At 40.3% G+C, this 17278-nt stretch overlaps 1 protein-coding gene across 3 annotated transcripts in view; it reads right to left on the bottom strand.

Moving 5' to 3' along the window:
* Window positions 1-14107, bottom strand: part of LOC122762659 (zinc finger and BTB domain-containing protein 46-like) — a 29708-nt gene extending 15601 nt beyond the window's left edge. For 2 of the 3 annotated variants that reach the window (XM_044017849.1, XM_044017848.1), the window contains exon 1: window positions 13894-14107. The gene's annotated coding sequence lies outside the window, so the exon portion shown is untranslated. Of the gene's footprint in view, window positions 1-2728; window positions 2851-13893 lie in introns of those variants that run through there. The other variant, XM_044017850.1, reaches the window with a different exon arrangement.
* Between the last annotated feature and the right edge of the window lie 3171 nt (window positions 14108-17278).

The following is a 17278-nucleotide window of genomic DNA, read 5'->3' as shown; positions in this document are numbered from 1 at the left end:
CATAGGCACAAACAGATGCACGTCCCTGCACTGCATGCTCTGCAGAGGGCGTTTATACAACCGAGTGATGGAGATAGTCTTGGAACTTGTATTAATAAATATTCTTTTGTTTTTCTTGCTATAGTATTGTTGAACAGTGTGGAATTGTTTAAAGCACAATTAAAAGCTTTTAAATCAACTCAAAGTTTCAAATTTGAAATATAAGCTTGTATTTTGGGTTCATATATTTGTACATCGTGAACCTCGCTCACATACGACTGTTTACTTTTGAACCGCAGACATGGTATCGCTAACAGTGGCTAACCCAGGATACATTCATGCTTCTCACTTCTGAACCAAAACGCAGTGAACTCGGGGGGACGTCACTCCATGTTTTAAGAGGTTCCTTGAATGCATCTTGAAGCAGTGTTTGTCCCATGTATTACTCACGTTCTACAGCAGTTAAAATATGGTTCAAGAGAGCGTGAGTCTCCAGGAAATGAATGCAACTCAATGTAATGTCCTCTGAAGCCATGGAAATCAGACTGTGTGTGTGTGTGTGTGTGTGTGTGTGTGTCTGTACAGATCCTTTCAAGGTTCTTGACACAAAACCTTTCACTTTGAAAAAAAGCACGACAGCTGTCACAGTATCGTTGACTGCAGCCACTGAAGGTCTCAGACACACACACACACACACACACACAAGCAGTGAGGAGGAAATGAAACAAAGGGGTACCTGGGAACGTCAAAGAAATGAACATGTGGTACAACAATGAACACATGAACACAAGTGTGGATGTGTAAATGTGTGGTTTCTGAATGTGGACGACTGAACCAGTGACTCACCGCTGGTGGTCCCGAGGCGGGTGTCCTCTGTGTGTGTGTGTGTGTGTGTGTGTGTGTGTGTGAGGGTAACTGTCAGACAACAAACAGGCATCTTTCACAAATCCACACCGGGCCACGGCTGACAATGAGCTCATGCAAAGAGGGCAGCGAAAAAAGAAAAAGAAGACGCCGCAGCGTAAGTGTGTACTTCAGCTCGACAAGTTCAACAGGCACGCCCTCCATCCCCCTGTGCAAATATTAAGAGAGATAATCACATTCACAAACACTCCAGAGCACACAAACAGGAAAAACATGCACTAACTTTGCCCTCAACATGCAACATCCAATCATAAGTAACATCAACAGCTGAGCAGCGCGGCCATTTCCATACAGCAAATGTGTGTATAATAGCCCGAGGCAGCATTGTCACTCATCAAGCTGATAAAATAAACACAGTGACAATACAAGGCCGATAAATCTCAGAGAGCTTCTGCGAAGCTGTCCTTCAACAGCGCGAGGAGGAGGAGGAGGAGGAGGAGGAGGAGGGGAAAGAAGAGGTGAGATAAAGGGAGAGGAATCAAGGGGAGAGGAAAGGAGCATCTAAATATAGAGAGACTCACATTTTGGAGTCAGAAAAGAGACAGTGAATGGTTTGAAAGCAGAGAGGTAGTTAGAGGAGGAGGAGGAGGAGGAGGAGGAGGAGGAGGAGACGTGTGGAACAAATAAGCAAAGTAGCATTGAAGCTGCAGAGTTTCTGTCTATGAGACTTTAGGATGGAACACACCACACACACTGATCTGTATGCTGCATCAGTGCTGAGGGGGCGTGACCCTCCACCGAGCTCCACCTCCTCACTAAGTTCTAACAGTGGTACCAGTGGCACTCAAAGTGATGATTATCAGTGCAGATTATCACAACATAAGGATCAGATCTAATCTCATGTCACCATTTATTCATAATATCGCTATTATTGCCCTTCAGTTCCACTGATGAGAATCAACAATGATGAAAAGCAAGGATTTATTGTGTCACACTGAAGACGAGGTGGACGTGAGACTGAAAGCAAGTGTTCACACTCAGTCATTGTTTACTAAAAGAGAATAAGACGTTATTAAGCCTTTAGGGCGCTGTCGTGCTGCAGCGGCGTGGACGACGTGTGTCCAGCAGGAAAAGACATCGCAATGCTGTTCATTTTCAACATTTATTCCAATTTGATTCGCGATCTTTGTTTTTAAAACATGTCAAAGAACATTTGTATTGTTCTTAAAGACATGACCTGTTGGAAACATGCATGAGTGACTCTTCTTTTTAGAAGAGGTGGTTTAGTATTAGGTCTGATGTGAGAGAGTACTAAATTACACTATTATTTACTCCTCTGCCTGTCACTTTTATTAATATTTAACTATTCTTATTTTATTTTATTTTATTTTTATTGTATCCTACAGTGTCTGTCATTGGTTTGTCAGATGTCAGGAAATGTTATGTGTTATGTAAAATGATTAAAATGTCTAAATAAAAAGTAAAAAAAACAAAAAACAGAATAATAATATAAATGGGTGAAGTTCAGATTCAGAATGAGGTGTAGCTTACACACACACACACACACACACACACACACACACACACACACACGTGTGCAAAACAAGAGCAGAAACAAATAAATATTAAAGCAAAAGTAAAAATATCATAGAAAAATTATAAAAGGCAAAAATAAAAGACGACAAATTGTCAAAACTACATTATTCATTATTTCACGATCAGAATATTCGAGATTATGATATTATAATAAGACAACGGTGGTATTTAAGAGTCTAGAATCTTTAAGTCATCCTGTTACGATTCATGTGAAAAACTTAGATCAAGATTTAAGTTAAGGGAGAAAAAGTCTGAAACAAGGATTCTGTCCTCAGATAAATGTCCTCACCTGGATTTTCACTTGTCCTGAGTCTCCCTCTGTCTCACTCACGCTCGATGCAGTTTGACATGTGACTGTCACCTGCTGACTTACATTAATCGTCGCCATAGCTCTCAGGCGGCCCCTACAGCCACGGAGGGAAGTGAAAATGAATGCACACAACCTGTGTGTGTGTGTGTGTGTGTGTGGACTATCATGAACACACACCATCACTAAGGACAACACCCACCTTAGAAACCTAATTTTAAAGAAGAAGTCACACATTCCCACATTGTGAGACAGCGCCAGTATCAGGTCCGCCCCATAAGACACACCAGTGCACACACACGTAAAAAAACAACCTGGGGGGTGGTGAGGGGGTGAAATATTGAGAGAGAGAGAGTGAGAGAGTGAAAAGGAAGAGCCACCCAAGAGACAAAGAAAACGACAACGAGTGAAAAAGAGGAGAATAAAAAAGAAAGTGTGTGTGTGTGTGTGTGTGTGTGGGGGTCGTCTGATCATAGTGCATAAGAGAAGAAGAAAACGCAACACTGGGAGTGAGACAACTGTTGGGGGGGTGAACAGGGGAGTCTGCGTCTCACCCGCCACTGAAAAGCGGATGTGAACTTACCCACTTCTGTTGTCACTCAGAGACCAGGACTCACATCTCTAGTTCATAAAGAGAATCCACACATGCACACACACACACGCACACACGCACACACACACACACACACACGCACACGCACACACACAACAAGGATCTGCTGTTTAAGTCCTAACATACAGTACTGTGCAGAAGACTGAGGCCACCATTAGATCTGTTTCACCAGAACACGTCCAGAACATGTGTATGAAGAAAAAAAAACATCCTCTACAGGTGTCAAGTATGTAGAGGATATATATATATATATATATACACATAAATATGTGTATATATATATACAATATGTATTACTGTAACACTAACCCCCATGAACCACCTGCAAACTGCGCAGAGTGAAGTTAGTCTAACGTGGGTTTAAATATTTGTGGTTGGAGCAGAACGAGTGGAGTCTACGTCCACCGCTGCTAACTGTTGCGTTAACTGTATGTATAAATATAAGCTAAAGGGTCACAGGGAAGGATAAAAGGAGAACCGGAACAGGGAGAGGGTAAAAATGAGAAAGGGAGTAGGGGAAGGGTAAAAATGAGAAATGGAGTAGGGGAGGCCACAGGAGGCACCTGGCCCACTTACAGCAGAGAAGGGGGTGGAGGAGGAGGAGAGGTGGAAGATTAAGGAGTGGGAGGGAGAACAGGAAAGGAGAAGGTGGAGGAGAATAAGGGAGATACAGCTGGGACAGGGAGGAGAGAGGGCACGGAGAGGACGGTGGGGGAGGAGATTTAAAAAAGGGAGGTGAAAATAATGGTGGGGGAGAGAAAGGAAAGAAGTGGCCTTGTGATGCTGAGAATGGAGGTGGTGTGTGTGTGTGTGTGTGTGTGTGTGTGTGTGTGTGTGTGTGCGTGTGGGATGAATGTGTGGCTTTGTGTATGTGTTTGCATGTGTGGGTGTTTGAAAATTATGAGCAAAAAAATAAAAAATAAAACAACACCAACACCTCACCCAAAAGTATGAATAACCAACCACAACAGGCCAACGCGAGGTTGGCTCAGCCAGCCTCTAATATCCATCTAATACCACCCACAGTCGCTGCTCCACCTCACATCAATGAATATTTCATGTCCTGATGGCACTTTTAAAGCAAAAACTAATTAGCAAATCCAAGTTGATCTGGCATTAGTCATATCAAGCCAATTAAAAGCCCAGTTCTACTGTACATGTTAATGGCAACCAAGTGGAATAATTGTGTGTTGAGCAGGGGAGAGAATGTTAAACAGGCCTTGTTAGCGGCACTTTAGCACTCTCGCCACAGTCCACGCCTGCATTGTGAAAACTCGACAAAGCGGGATAATGTTCGTCTTTAAAACACACACACACACACACACACACACACACACACACCTTTGAAAGCTGCAAACTCCATTAATTAGAGAGTCGACATCTAAGGTCAGATCTGATATGTTATAGCTAAAAAAAGGGAAATGTTTCCAGGGAAAACGATGGTTTTATGCCTCAGTAATAATATTAAACAGGGATCCAAACGTTGGCAGAAGCGTGTGGGTCAGACGTTACATGCTATTAGCTCGAGACATGATGTGTGTGTGTGTGTTCCAACTGTTCCTCCTGTGTGTGTGTTTTTTTAATGCAGGGGTTTAGATTGAGGCAGACAGCGCTGACACACACAGACTAAACTGTAGCGCGCAGACTAAAACCAGCTGAAACTCTTGTGGAGTGGATGTCTGTTTCATCACCCTCCGTCTCCCCACTCTCTCTCTCTCCTTCACTTTCCCTCTCCCCCCTGCCTCCTGTCTCTCGCTCTCCCGATCACCTGAGCTTTGATATGGAAATCACTCAGCAGCCGAAGCCTGGGGCTAGTTGACAGTTTCTAAAGATGTATTTGCTCAAAGCCACTCAATTTCTCATCAAATACTCACACTGTGCGTACAAAAGACAAACTATTTCAAAGGGAAAATAACAACTAACAACTATACTTATCCAGAGCTTTCAGCAGTGTGAAGAAACCAGACTCCAACAAAGACATTTTCTGTCCATGTCGAAATCTCAAAGTTCTTAATAGACTCAAAAGATGGAGTAAAGAGGTGAGAAATGCAGTAGAAAAACAATCAGTCTCTCTGTCCTGAGCACCACACGCTTCATACATCTGCGTACACTCAACACTATAAAAAAGAAATTAAATACTACAAACACCTACATAAAGTCAAGTTTTGAAAATTACTTAAGTTTGAACAAACTTAGTGTATGTCGTTGAGTTTTCTAGGTTTTTCCAAATGTTTTGATTTGAAAACGTTTGACATTAAAGCTGCAGTATGCAGAATCACTGACAGTTAACCACACCGTCATTTTCAAACATCTTCATGTCCAGGCAAAAATGCTGCCACACAGTTTTCAAACTAAAACGACACTTCTCCTTTTTCGCTACTCAAACACTTTAGAGTCGAATCTGTAGCTGATACAATGTGATTTCATGTGATTTTTGTGCTTAATGTTCCCAATGCTTTCAAATGAAGGGACAAGGGATACTGATACTGGTCAGGGCTTATTATATATCACTTTCTATTGATATATCATTATAGAAATCAAATCACAATGAATGATTTCTCGTTCATTACACAGGTTTTAATGCATAACACATTCAATGCATTTAATTACATGCGTAACATACAGTTACTACTTTTAATTTCATATAATACCTGCTTTATTTCTTTTTAATGTTAAATGAAGGATATTTTCAGAATGGAATTGCTTGTAAATATGGTCAAATTCTGCTGGAACACAAATAAGGCTTCAAATAAAATTTCATCCATCCATCTTCTACCGCTTTAGCCTCCACATGAGGGTCACAGGGAAAGCTGTGCCAATCACAGGGGGATAGGCGGGTCACACCCTGCACAGTTCACCAGTCCATCATTTCATTTACTGTATTTCACAAATGTATTCAGTATAATAAATATGATTACTATCAGTCTTTAAAAAGTGGATCTTTATACGAACCTTTTATCTAACTTCTGCATGACTTTTGGAAACAAAAAAAAAATGTAAATGTTTAAAATGAATCAGTTAATGCTGGCGGTCCAGTTTTGGCCCACTGGCCGCCAGTTGGTGACCACTTCTTTAGAGAACAGGACATGCTGATGATTGACAACGTCATAAATGCTACATGATAACGTATGACGCTAATAATCATTGTGTATTATAAGACTGCACATCATGTGTTCACAATAATAAACGTTTATTTTGAGCAACAATTTCATTGATGACTGTAAATGTTCTTCCACGTTTTCCAATGTTTTTATTGCTTTCCTTGACAACTGTGGATGGAACCATTACATGATTCATCGATTATTAATCGACTACTAATTGTCAACTATTTTTGATCATCACTTGATCAGTTTGAGTGTTTTTTTTAAAGAATTAAAACAAGTTTTGAGATTTCAAGACATTTGAGAACATCATCATTTCCAGGTTTGGGAAACATTTGGTGACATTTTGTGGACCAAACAGCTGATATCGATACAAATCGATTCATCGAGAACGATCATAAATATAATGGTTAGTTACAGCTCTACTATGGGACAAATATTAACATGGAACAAGTGGAAAGACAAGCATGGCTTAAACTCAGCTGTGACACACACACACACACACACACACATCCCCCACAGCATCCATGTAACCCCCATGGGGATAAGGAACACCTGTATTCAGGATTGCAGGGGGATGGGAGGATGGATCCATGGATGACTGTGTGCCAAACAAGCTTCTTCACACGGAATCAGATGTGAGAATGATAATGTTCACAACATGACAGACAGAAACAAGAACAACTCTGGAGAGACACAACACGCTGCGTCATGTCAGATATGTACACGCCAGTGTAAACGCTTCATTTTGCACTGTGCGAGCCTAACAGGTGTTCCCATTAACAAGTGAGCTCCGAGGGGGGAGAGAGGGAGAGAGGGAGAGAGACACGAGTGGAGGATAACATTGTGAACTGGAGATAAATGTTTCCTTGAGAAGCCTTTGTGTTTTTCCCCCTGTGTTACTGCAGAATGAAGTATAGTTGAGGGCTGCAGCGATTAATCGATTATTAAATCAGTTTCCGACTTTTTTTAAAACCAATCCATCAGAGCACGGGTGTTCTGTTTACTGTTACAGTGGAGCAAAATATTCACATTGAAACGCCTTAAATCTTACAGGACACTGATTAATCACTCAATGAACACTGAAAAATCACTCAATGAAGACTGATTAATCACTCACTAAACGAACACTGATTAATCACTCAATGAACACTGAAAAATCACTCAACACTGAAAATCAACACTGATTAATCAACACTGATTAATCACTCAAAAAAATCACTCAATGAACACTGATTAATCGATTAATCAATGAACACTGATTAATCTCAATGATTAATCACTCAATGAAAACGATTAATCACTCACACTAAACAATTAATCAATGTGATTAATCACTCAATGAACACTGATTAATCACTCAATGAACACTGATTAATCACTCAATGAACACTGATTAATCACTCACTCAATGAACACTGATTAATCACTCAATGAACACTGATTAATCACTCAATGAACACTGATTAATCACTCAATGAACACTTAATCACTCAATGAATCAAACACTGATTAATCACTCAATGAACACTGATGGAACAATCACGATTAATCACTCAATGAACACTGATTAATCACTCACTCATGAAATCACTCAATGATGATTAATCACTCGAACACTGAAAAATCACTCACTCACGATTGATTAATCACTAAATGAACACTGATTAATCACTCAATGAACACTGAAAAATCACTCAATGAACAATCACTGAACGATTAATCACTCAATGATTAATCACTCAATGAACACTGATTAATCACTCATGATTAATCAAAACTGATTAATCACAGAAAATCACTCACTCAACGAACACTGATTAATCACTAAATGACTTTAATCACTCAATGAACACTGAAAAATCACTCAACGAACACTGATTAATCACTAAATGAACACTGATTAATCACTCAATGAACACTGATTAATCACTCGAACACTGATTAATCAATCAAACACATCACTAAATAACACTGATTAATCACTCCAAACACTGATAATCCACTGATTAATCACTAAATGAACTGATTAATCACTCGATGATTAATCACTCAATGAACACTGATTAATCACTCAATGAACACTGATTAATCACTCAATGAACACTGAAAAATCACTCACTCAATGAACACTGATAAATCACTCAATGAACACTGATTAATCACTCAATGAAAACTGATTAATCACTCAATGAACACTGAAAAATCACTCACTCAATGAACACGATTAATCACTCAATGAACACTGATTAATCAATGAACACTGATTAATCACTCAATGAACACTGATTATCACTAAATGAACACTGATTAATCACTCAATGAACACTGATTAATCACTAAATGAGGACTGATTAATCACTCACTAAAATCACTAAATGAACACTGATCAATCACTCAATGAACACTGAAAAATCACTCACTCAATGAACTCTGATTAATCACTAAATGAACACTGATAAATCACTCAATGAACACTGACTAATCACTAAATGAACACTGATTAATCACTAAATGAACACTGCACTAAATGAACACTGATTAATCACTAAATGAACACTGATTAATCACTAAATGAACACTGATTAATCACTCACTAAATTAACACTCGTTTTTTGAGGTTTGGGGATATTAATATTTGTTCTCTGTTGAATTTAAGGAAACTACTAATAATAGATGAATCAATAGTGACATCATGTGTTAGTTATTTTCTCCATTAAATGATGAATCCTTTGTTCCAGATGACGATGTTCTCCAATGTCTTGATTTGTCCACAAACCACAATGATTCAGTTTGAGTGATAACTTTGTTATAATATTCACATTTAAGAATAATCAGAGCGCTTGTTTGATTTATTTCAAATAAACGTCACTGTTGTGTGCTCTGTGTGTGTGTGTGTGTGTGAGAGGCCAGTGCACCATTTCCCCAGGGTTAGCACAAGTTGATGCCGACTAAACCCGTTACCACGCAGATCAGCCCACAACATGCGAGGGATCGTTAAGCACCACCTACACACCAGCAGGCACACACACACACACACACACACACACAATACAGACACAAACACAGCAGAAGTGTACGTGTCACACGCTCCAGACTCCACTCACTTTCTCACACCTGCAACTAACACAAACTTCATAACTGAGAACAAACTTGTAAGTCACTCTGAAGTAAGTCCATTCATGAGCGACGACACAAGCTTCAACACACACACACACACACACACACAGCTAATATGTTCTTTCCATTTTCAGCGATTTGCTGAAACCCCTCCCCAAACCCCTCCCCTTCTCTCTTGGTCTGGATCATGTTCTCCCTGCTGAGCATCCAGATGGAGAAGGTGTAGACACACACACACACACACACACCCACACTGATGTTCACTGCTCTTAGATGATAATGCTACTCCCTCTCAAAGGACCACGCCGCCTACAAGTACACAACATGATTTTATACTTCCAGTACAAGTATGATTACTTTGAGTACTTGCCGATACTCAGAACAAAGGAATACTTCACCGCTGGAAAGATGTTATTTGTTATTAAGTGATATTACTGTCTACAGAACAACGAGCACAACGTTAGCGATGCTAATTATCTGTGCTTACAGTAGCATAAATGTCAACGAACTGAGATTCAGGCTCAGGCTCAGGCTCTGGCTCGGGCTCGGGCTCGGGCTCTGGCTCTGGCTCAGGCTCAGGCTCAGGCTCAGGCTCTGGCTCTGGCTCTGGCTCTTGCTCAGGCTCAGGCTCTGGCTCAGGCTCTGGCTCAGGCTCAGGCTCAGGCTCAGGCTCCTCACTGGCCAGAGCCAGTTAGCGTAACTGTTAGCGAAAACGTGTTTACATTCTGGGAATGAGGTCCCTGTGGGCGTGTCTAACATCCAGCCCCGGACCAAGAAATGCCAAGGATGCATCTCACAAAACAGAGAAGAAGATATTTCTCGACTCAGGAGAAAGTGAGTGAGGGAAGCACGATTATTCAAAAATACTACAACTATTCTAGGAATACAAATCACTGAAGTGTTCCTTTAATAACACCATTACAGCAAAAAAACAACAATGTTTTAACCAAATGTGTTAAAACATTAACTACTATTATAATAGCTCACATTCTTCTTGTCTCTATGTGCAGCTATAGTAGTCACAAACATAGAGTTGCGACTCTTACATGAAAGTTCACACAATTGTTAGACAATTCATATTTGATTTTCCAAACTTTGAAGAATCGTCGGAACTAGCAACGCGGTGCGCACTTAAATAAATGAGATTTAATTTATTTAAGCAGTTTGATTGCTGCCCCGTTAGACGTGAATGCATCTTCAACCAGAGCAGCTCGAGAAGGGCTTTCAGTCGGAGGTTACAGAGCAGAATAGAGTCAGAGTAGGTTCCTCTGTTTTTTACTTGCTTTTGTGTTTTATCTCGTACAAAGCTGCATGTACAGCACATGTTACACAGCCACGGCCATAGCTCGGCATTACAAGTGCACGGACGGTGAGCAAACACACACAAGCCTGCAGTAACTGAATTACGCAGTCAAAGACTTAGAGGTTTATCATATTAAGTGCCAACCCTTAACTCTGGACTTGGAAGGACAAAACAACCATACAAATCCAATGAGACCTAAGACAATTTGGAAAAATCACTGGATGGTCCCCTAATCCCAAAGATCCAGTTAGCCGATGTCAAACAGAGCAGAATGCTTAGCTCTAACAAGCTGTCCATGGATGCAGCACTCAGCTCCATATCAGAAAGCATGCAGAGACACACGCGTCCAAATTAAATCACAGGCGTGACAAAAAGAATATGAATCACAAAAAGGGTCCGGATAACAGCAGCTAAACTCTTTACTGACATTTTGTGACGCAATGTAAACGCTCGTTATAACCAGGTATGGGTGGCAGCATTACACTTCTGTAACATGTAGACTAGCAGAGCCAGGAATCAAACCCACAACCTTCCAGTCACAGTCACCCCTAATCCACAACCTTCACTTTGTCTGTAAAACTCACACGAAAGACGACATTTTCAGATTCCACTTAAACAGACCCAGAGTAGCGTGTATGGGCAGGCACATGCAGAGCAACACAAATGTATTTTTAAATTAAAAGTAGTGTTAATGTCAAATTAAGAGACTTTTAAACAACAGCAAATAAGAAAGCCGTACATTTTTATAGCAGCTCGTGCACATGGTCGTGGTCGAGGCTTACGTTTGTGTCCGTGCACAAAAATGAATGAAATATTCAGGAGTTGAAGGTTATAGCCCAAGCAGGAAATTGAAAAAAAACATATTTGGTAGTGATTCAGATACAGATCTGGATTCAGGAACTTGTTTTTCAGAAAGTTGTTAACCTGTGTACAGAAGCAGAGCAGCCTCGGTGGACATTTCTGCTATTTAAGTGCTGTCTCTGCTTTCATTTGCTTCCAACAGTGTTGGTTTCCTCCTCTCTCATCAGCTTTAACGTCACACGGTGACCATCAAATACAAGGTGTCATAATGACAGATATTCTCCAAGAGTTCAGAAAAATCAAACTTCAGTGCAGGGAGAGCGCGAGGGACACACACAGGAAGGAACACAGGTGAAGATCTCATGTCACCTGACAGCCAGGCACACAGTGTGCATGTACACACACACACACACACACACACACACAAGGAGACACGGTGAGCAGCATCGCGGAAAATGGAGGACGAAACTGACCGGTGAGAGAGGGCAGACACACACACACACACACACACACACACACATGCTGGAAACAGAAAAAGGAGCAGCAGAGAAGGAGAGAAGACGCGTTCAGCTCCAGTCACGCCAGCAAACAGGGAACACTTGACGCCACACTTTTCAACTCTCAACGCAGCATCAGATGTGATCAGCGGTACCTCCACACACACACACACACACACACACACAGACACACACACACACTATCACTACCACCCCCCGTCTTGTCTGGTAGTACTCGAGGGCTGGGTGTTGACGCAGCACAAATATCCAGCTGGAGAGTTCCCCCTTCTGGAGGTTAAACAAGGGGAGGAGAAGGAAAGACGGAGGAGGAGGAGGAGGGTTTAAACCCTCATATTGTTCTTGCTTTCATATTGAATCTTCGCCTCTGCCTGAATATTGTGCCACACGCAGCAGCAGCATCATCAGCTGTGTGAAGCCTGTGTGTGAACATGACAACACAATCACACAAAAACACAACAGAAAATCTACAAAGAGGTGGACATGCTTCAAAATGTGACACATTTCACCAGGATCTCTGGACCAATGCACTGAAATAATAAACTACAAATAATAATAAGGATAATAATAACAATAGTGACACTAACCCTGAGGACACAGTGCAAGGTACAGTATGTCCGAAAGAAGTTAAGGAAACATGTAGATATAATACACTGAATGTTGATTTGTGCATGAACTGACTGTCCGACCACAAGAGAATTCTTGTTCAAAACTTCCAGAGTCAGTCATTTGAAAAGCAGAGAAATACAAAATAATACACACGCAAAAGTAGACAAGGCAACAATGATCATCTACACAACATATAACGACTTTTCAGAGAGAGAATGTACAAGATAATAATAAATAAATAAATAATAATGATGATAATAATAATAATAATGATCATAATAATGATAATGACAATGATAATAATAATAATACTAATTATAACAATAATTATAACAATAATAATAACAATAATAATAATAATAGTAATACTAATAATATAAAAAAATAATTCCTTCACTGTTTACAAACTATCTCTGGAAGCTGTCAAATCTTAGTTTCCATGGTGTAAAAGCACTTGTTCAGACTTATTATAAAGTAGATATGAACTGAAGCTGTGTGTGTGTGTGTGTGTGTGCGTGTGTGTGTGTGTGTGTGTGTGTGAACAGTGACAGTTCCTTCACCAAACATCAACAAGCGGCTGTCACAGTGTGCAGGTTCACCACTGACTTTCACTCTGTACTAGTGTTTTGTTATCAGAGCCGTTCACGCGCCCGTCATTATTAAATACAATATATACATACACATCTATATACATATATATATATATTTATATGTATATATATAAATATATATACATATGAATATATATATATATTTTATTTTATTTTATTTTATTTTAAATTGTGAAAGAAAGAAACAGAAAGGCCTTTTATATAATAGTTAATATAGTAGGTGGTCAGCGCAAGAGTTGCGTTTGTGTCGCGTCTCCAAACCTGTGCGACCACACAACTATCAACACACATATTAACCATACACACCTACACACACACACGTATACGTGTATATCTATATAGATATATAGATATATATATCTATATATATATATATATATAGATATATATATCCATATAGGAACAGCTTGTTGAGGCAGCGCAGACGAGGAAGTGACAGCGGCGGCAGACGCACGGAGACGCACGGAGACGTACCTGTTACCCCATGCGGTCTGGACTGGACGCGGTGTCGCTCCGTCGGAGTCCAAATGTGCTGTGACAGCCCGGAGAGGAGACACACAGACAGACAGACAGACAGGGGGAGGGGGAGGGCACACTGTCCTCTCCTCTCTTCCCTCTGTCCTCCGCTCGCTGTCTTCAAGTCTTTATTCCCCCCGTCTTCTTCTTCTTCTTCTCCCACTCCCCGGGCTTCTTCTTCCTCTCTCCACCAGCTCTCTCTCTCTCTCTCTCTCTCTCTTTTCCGTGTCTCGGTATCAGGAGCCTCCCCCTCCTGGTTCTCCCCTCCTCCCCTTACTCTGTGCATCTCTCTCTCTCTCTCTCGTGTCTATCTCGCCTTCCTTCTACAATCTCTCTCTCGCTCCGTGTCCTCGGATCCCCCCCCTCCCCCCTCCTCCCCCCTCAGTGGGTAAAGTCAGGAAATGAGACACAGCATCTAATGTAAGTCTTATCATTTCAGAAACAACAATAACAAATAAAAACAACAACAATAATAGTAATAAGAGTAGAGGCTGCGGGCAGTTGTGTATGTGGTGATATTAATGATGTTGTTGTGTTGTTGTGTTGTTGTGTTGTTTCAGCAGCTGCGGGGTTAAATTCACGGGGCTCAGTCGTTTGTTTGTTGTTAGGACTTTGTTGTTATTTACCCCCTCTGGTGGCTACAGCAAGAAAACACCAGTTGATCCACAGAAGCAAAGAGAAGAGTGACATGATGTTCGTGACACTTGTTTGGCTGGAAAACACCTCAATGAGCCACGTGATCAGGGACAGAAAAAAAAAAGAGTGCAGGGTAATTCCAAGAAAGATGATGATGGACATTTGTCAGAGTTTCAGGGGGAAAGTTAGCAGGAAGTCCTTCAGAAACAGGTGTGAGATATAAAACATGTCGTCTTTGTGACATTTATACTGCACCGGGGACTTTTAAAGCAGGGGTAGGGAAGATTTCCACTTCATGCTAACTTTTATTTACTCACTTTTCTCGTAAATAGATACTTTGAATACATTTTATTTAAACAAACGCTTGGACACAGGCATATGCTCAGTGTTCTCTTCACTGCAACAGTGCCACACACAGGCCTGGCATATGTACTACAGCGCTTAGAAGCATTTTGAGGAGTTTTGTGTGGATGAACACATTTCCTGAACACATGTATATCATTATTATTATTATTATTATTGTTATTATTGTTATTATTAATAAAAAAATAATAATAATATTAATGTTATTGATCCTTGAAATTCACCTAATGGAAAGACATAAAGTGTTGTTACACCCACACTGAAGAAAACGTTGTAATATTATGAGAAAACCAGTCTTAATATCACTATTATAAAGTCATAATGTTAAGATAATAAAGTCCTACCATTTTGAGAATGACGTCTTGTTATTAAAAGTCATAATATTACGATAATAAAATCCAATCCTACCATTATGAGAAAAAGACTCATTATTATGATGATAATAACGTTGTGATATTAAGATAATAAAGTCCTACCATTATGAGAATAAAATCTTAATATTACAATAATATTGTCCTAATCTTATAAGAATAAAGTGGTAATGTTACATGAAAAAAACGGTGTAATGTTGCATTACTAAAGTCCTACTATTATGATAAACAAATTCTTAACATTGAGATACTAAAGGCCATATATTATGAGAATAAAGTTGTACTATTGTGTCTTTTTTCACTTTTCTTGTGGCGTATGCCTTCGTCCACTTAATGTGACGTGTAAAACTCGCCTAAGTGCAATGTCATATGCTTCAGTTCATCATACGAATCCATACGCCACAAAGAGTTGTTGCACTGAAGACACTCAGTTTAACTCATGGATCCAAAATATTAACAAATCTATTTGCACCTTCCAAATCTTTGACCTCTGGAGTTTTTTGTTATTTTTCTAACAGTTTCAAAAGAGAAGTTCAAAGGAAAAATGCCTCTGGTGATACTGGCGAGCAGTTCAATGAATAACCTGTTTTAATCCTCATATATATTTTTGTGTTTGAGACAAATTGGTCATAAGTTTGTGTTTTTGCAACAAAAGTGCTTAAAGTATAAAGTTACAGAGTTGCATACAATGGCATTATTCAAATCAAACACCATGTATGTGTGTGTACGGTCCATATTTGAGTCTGTGCTGAGGCGGGGCCGGGTTGTCAGGAAATACTCGCACTGTGACCAGGAATCGTTGCAGGTTTGAGGAAGTGTGTAAATTATAAGGAACAGCAGAGCAGTGTAGTGTGTGTGTCTGTGTGTGTGTGTGTGTAGAAATGATCTTTGTGAGGACATTTATAGTCTTCTAACGACTTAGACATAAGATTCTGGTCAGAATTATAGAATAAGGGAATGTGTGTCATTGTCAGTGAGAGTCCTGACGACACTGTTGAGAAAGTGATGCGTGACATGACACAGTGTTAGTCTGTAGAGGGCTGGATAAAAGCAAATGTCAGGCCATGTGGATTAATGATGGAAGTCTCTCTCTCTCTCTCTCTCTCTCTCTCCCTCTCTCTCCCCTAAATATTGGCCCTTGCTCCCCAGAGGCTAATTCGTTACCAGACGATAAGACCGATGGGTTTTGGAATTGGGGTCAGCTGAACTGTAGACTCCTTACTGACCTTATGTTTGAATATGAGCGTATATGGTCAAAGTGTATATGGTCAGTCATCATCTAACCGCTTTATCCTCCACCAGAGGGTCGCGGGGGGTGCTGTGCCAATCTCAGCTACATCGGGCGATAGGCGGGGTACACCCTGGACAGTTTGCCAGTCCATCGCAGGGCCACACACACACAAACAGATAGAGACAAACAACCATTCACTCGCACACTCACTCCTATGGTCAATTTAGAGTGTCCAATTTACCTAATCCCCACATTGCATGTTTTTGGACTGTGGGAGGAAGCCGGAGAACCCGGAGAGAACCCACGCACACACACCACCGTGTGGCCCAAGTGTATATATATGGTTAAAGCATATATGGTCAAACCATATATGGTTAAAGTGTATATGGTTAAAACGTATATGGTCAAAGCGTATATGGTGAAAGAGCGTATGGTTAAAGCATATATGGTCAAACCATATATGGTTAAAGTGTATATGGTTAAAGCGTATATGGTCAAAGCGTATATGGTTAAAGCGTATAGGGTTATAGCGTATATGGTTAACGTGTATATGGTTAAAGCGTATATGGTTAAAGCATATATGGTTAAAGGGTATATGGTTAAAGCGTATATGGTCAAAGCGTATATGGTTAAAGCATATATGGTTAACGCGTATATGGTTAAAGCGTATATGGTTAACATGTTTACGGTTAAAGCGTATATGGTTTAGGCGTATCCGGTTAAAGCGTATATGGTTAACGCG

Source organism: Solea senegalensis, unplaced genomic scaffold (assembly GCF_019176455.1).
Source record: "Solea senegalensis isolate Sse05_10M unplaced genomic scaffold, IFAPA_SoseM_1 scf7180000015919, whole genome shotgun sequence".
In the NCBI taxonomy this organism is placed as follows: Eukaryota; Metazoa; Chordata; class Actinopteri; order Pleuronectiformes; family Soleidae; genus Solea; species Solea senegalensis.
Note: the sequence above shows the minus strand (reverse complement) of the source record. Positions and strands in the feature narration are given on the sequence as shown.